At 39.2% G+C, this 15,211-nt stretch overlaps 1 non-coding gene across 1 annotated transcript; it reads right to left on the bottom strand.

The window, feature by feature from the left end:
• Nucleotides 1-8,765: 8,765 nt before the first annotated feature.
• LOC118147521 (U6 spliceosomal RNA) lies at nucleotides 8,766-8,872 on the bottom strand. The gene has a single exon (XR_004733975.1). It is a non-coding gene; the product is annotated as a U6 spliceosomal RNA (small nuclear RNA).
• Nucleotides 8,873-15,211: the final 6,339 nt, after the last annotated feature.

The following is a 15,211-nucleotide window of genomic DNA, read 5'->3' as shown; positions in this document are numbered from 1 at the left end:
CAAAAGATGGTTTGTATTCAGATATAAAACTTTGAGAGGTACTCTCAAATACAGGTTTCTAACAACTTTAGAGATTGTGATATTGAAATAGAGGAAAAACATACAGGATTCATCAAGAGCTGAAATGTTCATGAATATCAAGTGGAACAAGAGTTAATGGAATGGACAGAACTAATAGAAAACTGAAGTAATCATTTTTTTACTTTTTGCTTAAAACATTGCTGATCCTTGTTTTGTTTTTCATAGTCAAGGAAACTTTTCTTTTGAGCTATCTACAGCCTTTAACAATTAAGTAAAGTATACTCCTGTGAACAAAATTTGGAGCATATTTGTTTCACTCTATCTGGTTTCTCTAGAACCTGGAAACCATTTGTGAGTATCCTTAACTTATGGCAATATAGTTATTTGCAATAGTGCAATAAGAACCTATATTCCTTTGCAACAGGACATAACTGGAGAAACTGGTTTTTCTTTTCTTTTTTCTTTTTACCAAGGCTTTGACTGGAAGCATGTGCTTCCCTTTAACGAATAAAGCTTGACTTGCACAGCCAATAAAAGCCCTTTGGGAAAACTGGCCTCATATCTTGTCTACACAGTTCCTGTGCAGGGTTTCTAATCTATGGTGAGTAAAGAATACCACTTTCTAACAGGTCCAGGAGCCCGATGTGATCTTGGGACCTCAAGGAGAGAAGAATTTACCAAACTCATAAGTATTTGAGGATAAAAACCCATGGCTGGGTTTGGCTTTAAAAAGTCTTACCTGAGATTCCTTGTGGAACAGAGTCCATCAAAGCCAATTTTAAAAGTCTCTGTGAAAATAATAATTTCGCTGCACTTTATGCAAATAATCAGGCCAAAGGTAAAACTAACATTTACTTTGCAAACAATTCAGTTCTATCATGATTTATTTTTAACATAAATGACAACTGAAGCAAGAAAATTTATGTTTCAAAACTTATTATATACTTGTAATTAAATTCTAGTTTCATTGCTTGTTTTTAAGCTTTTGCCTGCATTTTAGACTAACTCTGCTTATTCCTATGAACCAACTAGTGATCTTTGGCTGCAGCTCAGAAGAAACAAAAAGGATAGGAAATGTAAACATCTGAATCAGTATTCTATTTTTGAGCAATTAACCTGCAAATCCTGCCAGGTAATAGTAGGAAATAAGGTACCTATACCTGGAAGTTTCCTTGTTTGAGAAACTAAGAAGAAAGAAGCTAACCAAGGCCAAGCCCCATGCAAACAAATCTTAGTAGGCATAACTGTAGCCACCAGTTATCTGGGCATGTGGGCAATCTCAGGATTTTTAAGCTGTCTCTACCCTCTCCTTTTGTTTCCATACATGTCTTTTAACAACCTGATTTGTCTCTTGCCTTAAGGCCATCGAACACCAAACAATCATGCAACTAGAGCCTTAGATGATTACTTCCCTTTACCAGAAACACTTAGATAGCCTCTGAGAGAGATCTAACTGCCATTTTCCCCAAACAGCACCCCTTGTCAGCAAGAAACAGTTAATAGTGATTTTTGCTTCTATTCCTTTTTTTTTTTTAATTTTACTTTAAGTTCTGGGATACATGTGCTGAATGTGCAGGTTTGTTACATAGGTAAACATGTGCCGTGGTGGTTTGCTGCACCAATCAAACCATCATCTAGGTTTTAAGCCATGAATGCATTAGGCATTTGTCCTAATGCTTTCCCTTCCCCTGTCCCCCAACCTGACACACCTGGTGTTTGATGTTCCCACAGGAGCCAATACAGCACTAGGTCTCACCCAAGGCCTATTATAATCATTACTTCATTACTGTCTATGCTTGCCCAAGGCCCTAGGGCTCTGTGATCAGTGGATGGCAAAGCCATCCAGGCCTATGTCCTTCCCTTCAGGATGGTGTGTTCCCTCAGGTCTCAGGTAGGTCCAGAGGTGCCATCTGGGACTAGAGCCAACAACTTTAGAAGTCTATTTAGTGCTCCACTGTACTGTGGCTGAGCTGGCACCCAAACTACAACATATAATTCTTCCCACTCTTCCCACCCCTTTCCAAAGGCAGAGGAGTCTCATCCCATGGCCACCACCACCACAGACACACTGGAAGTGCTGCCAGACTACCACCTATGTTCCTTTAAGTCCCTGTGGCTCTTTGGTCAGCTTGTGGTGAATGATACCTCATCTGGGACTCACCCTTCAGGGTAGTGGGCTCCCACAGTACATCCAGAAATGCCATCCAAGTCCCAGGTTCTAGAATTGGGGGCTCCAAGCGCTCACATGGTGCTCTACCCATTTATGACCTAGCTGGGACCTAAGCTGAAAGACAGAGTCCCCTTTGTTTTTCCCTTCACTTTTCTCAAGGAGGAGTCTTGCCCCATGGCCACTAAAGCTCAGAATGTGCTGAGTTTCATCTGAAGCCAGCTAGTCTCAGAGTCTCACCCAAGACCTATGATGTACTACCTGGGTATTGTTGTTGATTATTCCGGGCCCAAGGGCTCTTCAGTTAGCAAGTGATGAATCCTGCCAGAGGTAGGTCCTTCTGTTCAAGGCAGTAGGCCCCTTTCTGGTGCAGGGTATGTGTAGAAATGTCTGAGAACTAGGACCTGGAAAGGGTGTCTTACGACTCTGGCCAATCCTGTTGTGGCTGAGCTGGTATCCAACGTGCAAAGCAAAGTCCTCCCCACTTTTACCTCTCCTCTCTTCAAGCAGAAGGAAAGGATCTTTTTTGAGCCATAAGCTGTGCAGACTGAGGTTAGAAAAGGGGTGATGCCAGCACTCCCTTAGCCACTCTGGCTGGTGTCTCAGTAGGTCATATTCCTACCTCTCCTCTACCCAGTACATGGGCACTGGTCCTAGTTCAGCACCAGGACTTACCTAGCAGTTCCAGGCTTTGTGGCCCAGATTGCCATTCAAATTAATTTAGGGCCCCAGAGCACTTTAGTCCATAATGGAGAGGCTTGTGGGAACTCAAGTTCTGACCACTGGGATCAATGATTCCTCTCTGGCTAGGGCTTGTTTAAATGCTCACTCCACGGGTGGATGTCAGCTGAGTTTGAACCAATTTTGCTTTCTGCTATAACAGGGCAGAACTGAGTTCAATGTCTCACAAATGCTGTGCTCTCCTTCTCCCCAGTATAGAATCATCCTCTGCATTATGCCGTCACTGCTGGGTATGGGGAAGAGGTGGCTTTGGTGATTCAGTACTGCTTTTCCTACCTCTTTGGTGCCTCTTTCAGTGATACAAAGTTAAAACCAGGTACTGTGAGTGCTCACCTGCATTTTGCTTCTCATGAAGGTACTTTTTTTTGGCGTGTAGATAGTTGTGAAATTGGAGTCCTTCTTGTGGGCATGATTGATAGAGCATTCTATTTTGACATCACACCCCATACTACGTCCTCTTGATCTGACTTCTAATCCTAATTACAGCTTTGGGTGTCCACTGTTCAATTTCCTTGGCATGAGAGGCAGCAAGCAAGGCAGTGACTTTTTGTTTCCATAGCTACAGTTACAGTCTCAAAGGAGTAGTTTCCATGATGGTTCAGTTTTATATTCCTGGGGATTATTCCAGGAAGGCCAGTCTAGAACCTGATCCTTAAGCCCCTCCAATGATTTTGAAAATATCTAATTCTCTGAATTAAGTCCCTTCTTGCTTAAAATTCTCAAAATAGTTTTTACTTTCTGAACTAAAGAATGGAACCCATAGAAAGACATGAGAGGTGTTGCCTGGGAAAGGCCAACTGACCCATTATGAAGAAGCCTCATGTTGCCAAGTGGCATTTACCTTGGTGAATACACTGAGGTCCAGGTAAGGCCCTTGGCTTGCCATCTTAAGACCCAGCATACTAGAATTGGTGGGGGTTAGCTGCTGAGTAATGCTAACAAAGCTATTGAAAAGAGAATTTATAAACCCAAATGATTTAGTTATTTATAATGAGGAATGCACTATGAGGAAGACTAGAAGCATACTGGCCTGACCAGCACTTTTGTTGATTGTGATCAAAACACAAGAACTCAAATTTTCAAAGGAGTCTCATTGAGTAGGTTATTAGTTTGTTTTCACAATGCTAATAAAGTCATACCTGAGACTATGAAGGAAAAAAGGTTTAATTGGACTTACACTTTCTCATGGCTGAGAAGACCTCAGAATCATGGCAGGAGGTAAAAAGCACTTCTTACATGGTGGTGGCAAGAGAAAATAAGGAGGAAGCAAAAGTGGAAACCCAACAGATCTCATGAGACTTATTCACTATCATGAAAATAGCATGGGAAAGACTGGCCCCCATTATTCAATTACCTCCCCGTGGGTCTCTCCCACAACATGTGGGAATTCTGAGAGATGCAATTAAAATTGAGATTTGGGTGGGGACACAGCTTAATCATATCAGTAGGCAATGGAAGCAAAAGAAGAGCCACCATAGGAAAGAACTTGTCCTCTAGACCAGACTTACCAAGGGTCCTGGGCACTCTCTCCCCTGGACAGTGCTTGAATGAATTTCCAAAATGGTGTATCTGGCTTCCTATTTTTCTGTGCTTTCAGGGCAGATCAATTTTCCTTCTGATCCTAAACATGGAGGTGCAGGCAGGCAAGGGGGTAAATTGTAATGTGAACACTGATTGTGCCTGCCTATGTAATCTGCCAACAAGAGACTCAATGTGAAGAGTTTACTCCTCAAACAGGACTTCATCCTAATTTTTGTTTAACCCTAATTATCTTCAGATAAGTGTGCAACACCTGAGATAAGGTCAGCTTTGGTCAGGAAGACTAGGCTTAATATTGATAAACAAGAAATAAACTCTATATCTTTAAGAAGAGGCTGTATTTAACAAAACATTGGGCTATGCTGTTTTTTTTTGACATGAAAGGGTAGCCCTCAGAGAATTTCCTAGATTGGTTGGCATTAGTCAAAGAAGACTAAATTATTCTTCTCAAATAATAAAAGCAAAATTTTGAGTGTCCAAGGGCAACTTTGGAGCACACCAGGTGAAGACAGTGCCCCGCCCCCACCCCCACCCTGCCTCATGATTCCTCCCATCTTCCTCCCCTCACCAAAAACACAAGGAATAACCTAAGGAAAAGAGAGAGGATGTGTTGGAAAGAGGGCCTAGCAAGATGCACAAAACAGAGAAGAGAAGACAGATGAGAACTTCTATATTCAATCTTGGGGAGTTTGTCAGGACTGTGACTTCTCTGCTAGCCAAGATCTTCAACTGTGTGAATGATGCTTGGGGAATTTTTTTTTTTTTAAAAAGGACTGAGCTCCAGGTTTGGGTTTATGCAAGGTAGAGAAGAAAAGAGCTGAAAGAGGGAAGATATAGCAGAGAACAAGAATTCTGTGAAAGGAGAAAGTTGGGCCAAATGATGATCAGGAGAAATGTTAATGTAAGTCTCCAAGAATCATAGTGGAGGAAGGGTGCAGAGAGTTTGTCTTATGCAGGGCAGAGTCATTTAATCCGCTTTTAATTAAATATTTTAAAGTTTAAATCTCAAAGGATAGGGTGATTGGGGTGGCCTGGAAAACTTGGGCCAGAATCAATGCAGTTAAGGGAGAAAAGGGGAGTTAAGTAGAAGGCAATGTAATGTAGAGCCTGTGTCTTGCATGTAGAATGGATATTTCAACTTCTCAACATTCCTCTTGTCCACTTGAAGATTGTCAATACTTGACTTTCCAGAAGCCATTTCTTAGACTCTTTTCATCCACCCCATGTTGTCTGACTGGCTAATGTGGTTGCCTTCTAATTTCTAAAAGTATCTCTGCACGTTCTTCTCACTGTACACAAGGTCACATCACTTCATGCTTCTCTGACTTAAAAGAAAGCACGGTACCTCCTCTTTGTTCTTTAATTCTTAAAAGTATTCTGATGGAGAGCAATAAAATTTCAGCCCAGAAAAGATGCTAATTGCAGGGTTTTAAATACTTGATGAAAGGCCCTTTCTTTTGAGAGGAGAATATCTTCTTCCAATTAAAAGAAAAAAAGGCAAACAAACAGATTCTTAAGTTTAAGTCATATAGCTTCCTGCCTGGTGCCCACATGAGAGCTTCTATGGACTCCTCATGTGAGTGGTATTAATGATTTCTTGTTACAGAAGAGGATAAAGCTGAGCAGGAGTAATGGGAATTGTCAAACAGCTATGCGTGCTTTGGACAGCTCTATGAGGCTGCCAAATGCTTCCCCTGAAAGAGTGAAACAGAGTGCCTATGAGAAATCATGACACCAGGCTGTCTAAAGCTTTTAAGTGCCTTAGTCAGAGCCAGAAATTCTTATTCATCAGAAAGGATTTTGTGGTGAAAGGAAAGTTTTGGACTAAGTCTTTTTAAACTTCTTGAATAGGGCCAGAGTGAAATTTACAGTAAATAAAGTTTAGTTCCACAACAGCCAAAAGTGGAAGCAACCAACGTGCCCATAACAGAAGCATGGCTAAACAGAATACGGCATATACAATGAGAGATTATTCAATCCTAAAAAGAAAGAAAGTTCTAACACATGCTACAATGTGGATGAACCTTGAGGACATTACACTAAGTGAAAGAAGTCAGTCACAAAAAAGGACAAATACTGCATGACTCCATAGAGTGGTCAAGTTCATACAGATAGAGAGTAGAATGATGGTTGCCGGCAGGTAGGGGGAGGAGGGAACAGAGAGTTTTTATACAATGGGTACAGAGTATAAATTTGGAAAGGTGAAAAAAGCTCTAGAGATAGATGATGGTGATGGTTGCACAATGAGAATGTACTTAATGCCACTGAACTGTCCCCTTAAAAATGGTTCAAATGGTAAATTTTATGTCATGTATATTTTCCCACAATGAAAAAAAGCTTAGTAAAAATAATAGTGTTATTTTGTAAAAGTTTGCATTTAAAAAAGTCACATTTTTGGGGGAAGCCCTCATGAGAAAAGGTTTCTGTTGTTTGAATCAACTAGGAAACCCTTCAGGCAAAGCACATTCATCACAGAAAAGTCTCCCAGAAGACCTGCACTGAAATTACCCAACATTGTTTAACCAGCATTTCATATGTATATTTGACTCTAGGACACTTCTTTCTAAAGATTTCTTTTTTTTTTCTGTTTTACATATACATATTTTATTTACAATACATCTATGCTTCTGGGAGTCTCTATGCTATTCTCATAAAATCTGAATCATACAAATAAAAAGTTTAATTCCTGGCTGTTTTGAATGACTTGGGCCTGTATTACAAAATTCATCAGATACAATTATACTATCTTCACAACTACAATCATCTGCACTGGATTTGACAATGCACAAAGTACTTCCATGTATATTATTTCATTTTATCTTTACCACAAACTTTAAAGTGTGAAGATATGATGATCCCCATTTTACTGCCTAGGACAGAGGGACATGAAGAGGTTAACTGACTTGTTCCCTGAGAAAGTGGAGGAGCACAGACTGTAACCCCAACAGTTTAACTCCATACTGCATATGCATCAGGGCGTTAATCATGAGACTGTATGACCCTGCTGAGCTTGGGATTTGCTTGCAACTGATAAGGTATTCCCTCTTCTACCTCAGGCCCCTTCCATCTTTTCAAAAAGTATCCTTCACTGTAAATAATCTTCCTGGAGGCCTTAAAGGATCTGACCACCTAGATTTATGTAAAAAAATTGTTTTCTGGCCGGGTGTGGTGTCTAATGCCTGTAATCCCAGAATTTAGGGAGGCTGAGGCGGGCGGATCACGAGGTCAAGAGATCAAGACCGTCCCGGTCAACATGGTGAAACCAGTCTCTACTAAAAATATAAAAATTAGCTGGGCATGGTGGCACACACCTGTAGTCCCAGCTACCCAGGAGGCTGATGCAGGAGAATCGCTTGAACCAGAGAGGAAGAAGTTGCAGTGAGCCGAGATTGTACCACTGCACTCCAGCCTGGTGACAGAGCAGTGCTCCATCTCAAAAAAAAAAAGTTGTTTTCTTCATTTTCTTTTTATTATGTGTGTGTGTGCATATATATGTATATATAATTGCACTTTAGGTTCTGGGGTACATGTGCAGAACATGCGGGATAGTTGCATAGGTACATACATGGCAATGTGGTTTGCTGCCTCCATCCCTGCCCCGTCACTTATATCTGGCATTTCTCCTCATGTTATCCCTCCACAACCTTCCTACCCCCCACTGTCCCTACCCTAGACCTGAGTGCATGATGCTGCTCTCCCTGTGTCCATGTGTTCTCATTGTTCAACACCCGTCTATGAGTGAGAACATGTGGTGTTTGATTTTCTGTTATTGTGTCAGTTTGCTGAGAATGAGGGTTTCCGGATTCATCTATGTCCCTACAGAGGACACAAACTCATCATTTTTTAAGGCTGCATAATATTCCATGGTGTATAAGTGCCACATTTTCCTTGTCCAGTCTATCATCAATGGGCATTTGGGTTGGTTCCAGGTCTTTGCTATTGTAAAAAGTGCCACAATGAACATACATGTGCATGTGTCTTTATAATAGAACTATTTATAAAAAAAACCATGGGGCTGGGCACCGTGGCTCACATGTATAATCCCAGCACTTTGGGAGGCTGAGGCGAGTGGATCACGAGGTCAAGAGATAGAGACCATCCTGGTCAACATGGTGAAACCCCGTCTCTACTAAAAATACAAAAATTAGCTGGACATGGTGGTGCGTGCCTGTAGTCTCAGCTACTCAGGAGGCTGAGGCAGAATTGCTTGAACCCAGAAGGCGGAGGTTGTGGTGAGCTGAGATTGTGCCATTGCACTCCAGCCTGGGTAGCAAGAACGAAACTTCATCTCAAAAAAAAAAACATGGAGTGGTTAGCGAATTTGAGTGTCATCCTTGCACAGGGGCCATGTGAATCTTCTCTGTATCTTTCCAATTTTAGTATATGTTCTGCTGAAGCGAGCACCCAAAGCTTTCTTAAACACCCATCGGAACTGGTATTCTGCAAAATATCAGTTTGGAAAGCATCATTTTAAACCATCCTCCTATCTGTATAGTTAACTATGGCTAGAAAGTAATAGGAGGTTTTCTTCATGAACTTTGGAAGTGCAATTCTTTATTGAAAAACCTCATAAACTTTGTGATGGCAATTACAGATTATTTTGTTGTGTTTTATTGTTTCAATAAAGAGACCACAAGTCAAAACTCTCCATGGTGAAAGGTTCTCTGACTACCTCCTTGAAAATGTTTAGTTGTTACTTCAAACAGCTATTCAAAATTCAATCATTAATTAATAGTTGTTTGAATTTTGCTGATAATGGAGGCACCGCTGTCACCCTAGTGGCAACTACATGGATTTTAGCCATGTGACTTGCAAATAAAAACCAGTCCATTGATAGTAACCATCACACAACTGGATTTCCTTATCTTACATGCCAGGGCTTCCCTTCAAGTTGCCTGTTTTGAGGTGTCTATAGGTCTCAATTGGATGGAGAGGGTTATGGATGGAGAGGGTTATGTAAGAAACAGCTTCATTCTCATAGTTATTATTTTATGCTTAGATTTTTCCCTATATCTCCAATCATGAATAGTTGCAGAAAAGAAATTCTCCCACAGTGTATCTCATATTCGCTAATCAACAGCTTTAACAAGTCACTTTTACTTGGAAATAAGGTACTTGGACTAGATTACAGAAGTCACTATTACCTTTTAAAAAATCATTTTTTTTCAGATAATAATGTAATTTTTCTTCTTCTTGGCAAATCAGTATTTATTTAATTTGTTAAATTTCAAGGTCTAGATATTTCTTGTTGTGTAAGAATTTGTATTTTGAATACAGTGTCTTTTTTTTCAAGTTTCAAAAACCACTATCATTTAATGTCTACAACAATACTGTGTTATATTTATTTATTGAATTTTTTAAAAAATTAATTTTTTTGTAGATACATAGTAGGATTATGGGGTAAATGACATGTTTTGATACAGGCATGTGGTATGAAATCAGCACATTGTGGGGAATATAATATCCATTGCCTCAAACATTATCCTTTGAGTTACAAACAATCTAATTATACTGTTTAAGTTATTTTAAAATAAATACGATTTATAACTGCAACTAGTATTTACAATGAGGTTATTACTGACTATAGCCGCGTCATTGTGCTGTCAAATAGTAGAACTTATTTATTCTTTCTATTTTTTTGTACCAATTAACCATCTCTACTAACCACCACACCACCACCCTTCCTAGCCTCTGGTAACCATTCTTCTACTCTATATGTTCATGAATTCAATTGTTTTAATTTTTAGATCCCACAAATAAGTAAGAACATGTGATGTTTGTCTTTCTATGTCTGGCTTATTTCGCTTAATATGATGATCTCCAGTTCCATCCATGTTGTTGCAAATGACAGGTTCGCATTCTTTTTTATGGCTGAATACTACTCCATTGTATATGCGTATCACATTTTCTTTATCCATTCATCTGTTGATGGACACTTAGGTTGCTTCCAAATCTTAACCATTGTAAACAGTGCTGCAATAAGCATAGATCAGTATATCTCTTCAGTACACCGATTTCCTTTCTTTTGGGTTTATGCCCTGCATGGGATGCTGGATCATATGGTAGCACAATTTTTAGTTTAGAAACCTCCAAACTGCTCTCCATAACAGTGTACAAGGAGTCCCTTTTCTTCACATCCTCGCCAGCATTTGTTATTGCCTGTCTTTTGAATATCAGGAGACTGGTCTCTGTCTACCCAGATTCAAAAAGTTGTGGATGTTTCCTTTTCTCTGCAACCTTGCCAATATCTGTTTTATTTTACCTTTTAGAAATAGCCATTCTGACTGGTGTGATACTGTTGGTGAGAGTTTAGTTCAATCACGTGGAAAGCAGTATGGCGATTCCTCAAAGAGCTAAAAGCAGAACTACCATTTGATACAGCAATCCCATTACTAGGAATGTAAATCATTCTACCATAAAGACACTTGAAAGGGAATGCCAATTGCAGCACTATTCACAATAACAAAGACATGGAATCAACCTAAATGTTCATTAATGACCAGTTGGATAATGTACATATACACCAGGGAAAACTATGCAGGCATAAAAAAGAATGAGATCTTGTCTTTTGCAGGAACATGGATGGAGCTGGAGGCTATTATCCTTAACAAACTAATGCAAGAACAGAAAACCAAATACCACATGTTCTCACTTATAAATGAGAGTTAAATTATGAGAACTCATGACTGTAAAGAAGGGAACAATAGGCATTGGGGTCTACTTGAGAGTGGAGGGTGGGAGGAGGAGGGAAACAAGCAGAAAAGAAAACTATTGGGTTCTGAGCTTGATACATGGGTGATGAAACAATGTGTACAACAGATCCCAGTGACATGAGTTTGCCTACATAACAAACCTTCATGTGTACCTCCAAATCTAAAATAGAAGTTTAAAAAATAAAAATAAAATAAACAGATGATTAAGATTTAGTTCATCCAAGAGCTTACATACTATCTTATTGAGGAATGTAGATTGTACAAAACACACTCAAATTCATTAACTCTTTTGTTGTATCCTCAAGGATACTATAAAGTTGATAAAGCAGATTTTAAAGATAGACATCTCAGATAAGAAAGACAAAGATTGAATATTTATTGATTAATTCTCTCATTGAATCATATTCCAGGCACCATGAGATATAGTTTGGATATTTGTCCCTGTCCAAATCTCACAGGGAATTGTAATCCCCAAGGCAAGAGGTGGGGTTGATTGAGGTATTTTAGTCAGAGGGGTGGCTCCCTCATGACTTGGTGCTGTCTTCACAATAGTGAGTGACTTCTCACAAGATCTGGTCATTTAAAAGTATATGGCACCCACCCCCATACATTCTTCTCTTGCTTTTGCTTTCACCATGTGCTATACCTACTTCCTGTTTGCCTTCCACCATGACTGTCAGCTTCCTGAGGACCCCCAAGAAGCGGAGCAGATATTGGCACCATGCTTCCTATAAAGCCTGCAGAACCATGCGCCAGTTAAACCTCTTGTCTTCATTAAAAAAAAAAAAAGAAACACAATTTTTTTGTTTTGTTGATCTTTTGTATTGTTTTTTCATTTTAATAACATTTATTTTTGCTCCAATCTTTATGATTATTTTTCTTTTTCTAGTTTTCAATTTGGTTCGCTTTTGCTGTTCTAGTTCTTTAAGATGCATGATTAGATCATTCATTTGAAGTTTGGTACTGCTTTTGTTATATCTGATAGGCTTTTGTATGATGTATTTCCATTATCATTTGTTTTAAGAAAATTTTCAATTTCATTCTTAATTTCTCCGTTGAACCACTGGTCATTCAGGAACATATTATTTAATTTCCATGTGCTAGTATAGTTTCCAAAATTCCTCCTGTTACTAATTTCTAGTTTTAGTCCATTGTGGTCAGAGACTGGGCTTGATATTATTTCAATTTTGTTGAATATTTTAAGATTTGTTTTGTGACATAGCATGTGGTCTATCCATCTCTTGAGGAAAAAAAATGTGTATTCTGCAGTTCTTAGATGAAATATTCTGCAAATATCTACTAGGTCTATTTTATCTGTGGTGCAGATTAAGTCTGATATTTCTTTGTTGATTTTCTGCTTGGAAGATTTTTCCAAGTGGGATGTTGTTTCCAGCCATTATGGTGTTAAAAAGGCCTATCTCTCTCTTTAGCTGCTTACTCCAGTGTTGACTGCATATACACTTAAAGTTGTTAGATCCCCTTGCTGAATTGACCCTTTTCTCATTATATAGTTGCATACAGTATTTATATCTCTTGTATTCACAGAATACTTTTCTTAACATAAAGTTATGTTGTTCTTTAGCCACACTTTTGTTGCTGGGTTTTTGATAGATTGTTCTTGGAAAAGGTGAAAGTTTTAAAAGCTCAGCTATTTCAGAAATGAACAGAACATTTAAATAAAACAAAGTAAAATTTCAAAAACATTTTAAGTGGTAACATTAAAGGACAATCAATAAAAAAATTGAAGTAGAGTGTAAAACTTCCAGATCAAACATTCCACAAATGGAATATTTTTAAAAATAAGAAAAGAAAAGGCCGGGCATGGTGGCTCACGCCTGTAATCCCAGCACTTTGGGAGGCCGAGGCAGGTGGATCACGAGGTCAACAGATCGAGACCATCCTGGTCAACATGGTGAAACCCCGTCTCTACTAAAAATACAAAAAATTAGCTGGGCATGGTGGTGCGTGCCTGTAATCCCAGCTACTCAGGAGGCTGAGGCAGGAGAATTGCCTGAACCCAGGAGGCGGAGGTTGCGGTGAGCGGAGATCGTGCCATTGAACTCCAGCCTGAGTAACGAGTAAAACTCTGTCTCAAAAAAAAAAAAAAAAAAGAAAGAAAAGAAAAATTACAGAAAAAAAAGTACGATGGTAGAAACAAGCCCATATATTTTGGTAATCAGTAAAATGAAAATCAGTTAAACAGGCCAGTTAAAATAAACTTAGATTGGATTTGAAAACAGTAATACAAAATTCTGCCCTGTACTTTTATCAAAACATACCTGAAAAGGTTAAGAGTAAAAAGGACAGAAAAAGGTAAAATACCTAAATTCTAATCAAAAGAAAGCTGACAGCAAATATTAATCTCAGATAAAATAGTCTTTAAGACATAAAGCATCTTTAGGAGTAAATAGGTCTGTATATAATGTTTAAAGAACTTCAATACCTAAAAGATACCTTAACATATTCAAAAATATAAAGCAAAAATTGATAAGGTATCTAGAATTACCATGAGAAATGAGAAAATTCTGCATCAGAATGGAGGATTTCAATTTTATTTTGTATTTTTATTTTTTATTTTATTTTATTATTTTTTTTGAGACAGAGTCTCACTCTGTTGCCAGGCGCCAGGCGGGAGTGCAGTGGCACAATCTGGGCTTGCTGCAACCTCCACCTCCCAGGTTCAGGCCTCAGCCTCCCTAGTAGCTGGGACTACAGGCACCACCTGCACCACCACACCCAGCTAATTTTTGTATTTTTAGTAGAGATGGGGTTTCACCATGTTGGTCAGGTTGGTCTCGATCTCTTTACCTCGTGATCCACCCACCTCGGCCGGATTTCAATTCTAAAAAGTTCAATTTTTGAGAGGTGAAACAGACAAATATTAGGGTGTGGTTAGGATTAACTGATAATGTGTGTCAGTTAGTTTTTTAATTTGATCGAATGCCTATTTAGTGCTAGGCACTATTCCAGACTTTGGGTCAGAGTGGTGACATACAGATTTGGTCCTAGATCTCATGGGACTGACAGTCCAGGTCTTAGGGCTGACGGAGAAAGATGTTCATGACACCCCCTCACCATGACATTGAATTTGGAGGTATAGATTAGTGGTTAAGTTTGCATACTTTGGATGGAATTCTTGTTGGGCCTTGTTTCTAGCACATAGAAATTGCATGGTTTGGACAGTCTCTGTCTACTCATCTATAAAGCAGATGTAATGTCTATATCCAAGTATTGGTGAATAATATGATATAGGGTATTTAAAGCTCTAAGCACAAGGCTTGGCATAATCTCTCAATAATTTACCACACTTATCATTACCTGTCATTTTGCTAAAAGCTTTGAATCAGTAGTTGCTGCTGAACCAGATGGTCAGGCTTCGATAACACTCTGATTGATAAGTAATGGTACTTTGTGGATGAGTATTGAATGACTCAATCTATTTTCCAACAAATCCTAGTTTTCCAGTTTTTTATTCTTTTTAGCCAACTTCATAGTTTTGCATATTTGGGACTTGTGGTTGGTGAATCTAAATGCTATGATTACTTTTTTTTTTAAGATGGAGTCTCACTCTGTCACCCAGATTGGAGTGCAGTGGCATGATCTCAGCTCACTGCAACCTCTCCCTCCCGGATTCAAGTGATACTCCTGCCTCAGCCTCCTGAGTAGCTGGGATTACAGGCACCTGCCACCATGCCTGGCTAAATTTCTTGTATTTTTTGTAGAGATGGGGTTTCAACATGTTGGCCAGGCTGGTTTCAAAATCCTGACCTCAGGTGATCTGCTGCCTTGGCCTCCCGAAGTGCTAAGAATTCAGACGGGAGCCACCGCACCCAGCCTATGGTTGCTTTTAACAGTTTTTTGTATGCTCAGAACCTAAGAATCAGATTATGCATGTGGCTTACTTAGCATCCTGGTCAAAATGTCCACTTCCCACCCCCTTCCACATCTTTAGACATTCTAACATTATGTTTGCCTAAAACTCATAATTTGAAACTACTAACTTAAAAAAAATTCTTTTGTCATTGGCTAC

The sequence above is a fragment of the Callithrix jacchus genome, chromosome 14 (genome assembly GCF_049354715.1).
Source record: "Callithrix jacchus isolate 240 chromosome 14, calJac240_pri, whole genome shotgun sequence".
NCBI classification, from domain to species: domain Eukaryota; kingdom Metazoa; phylum Chordata; class Mammalia; order Primates; family Cebidae; genus Callithrix; species Callithrix jacchus.
The sequence above is the reverse complement of the archived record's forward strand: the minus strand, read 5'-3'. Positions and strand labels throughout refer to the sequence as shown.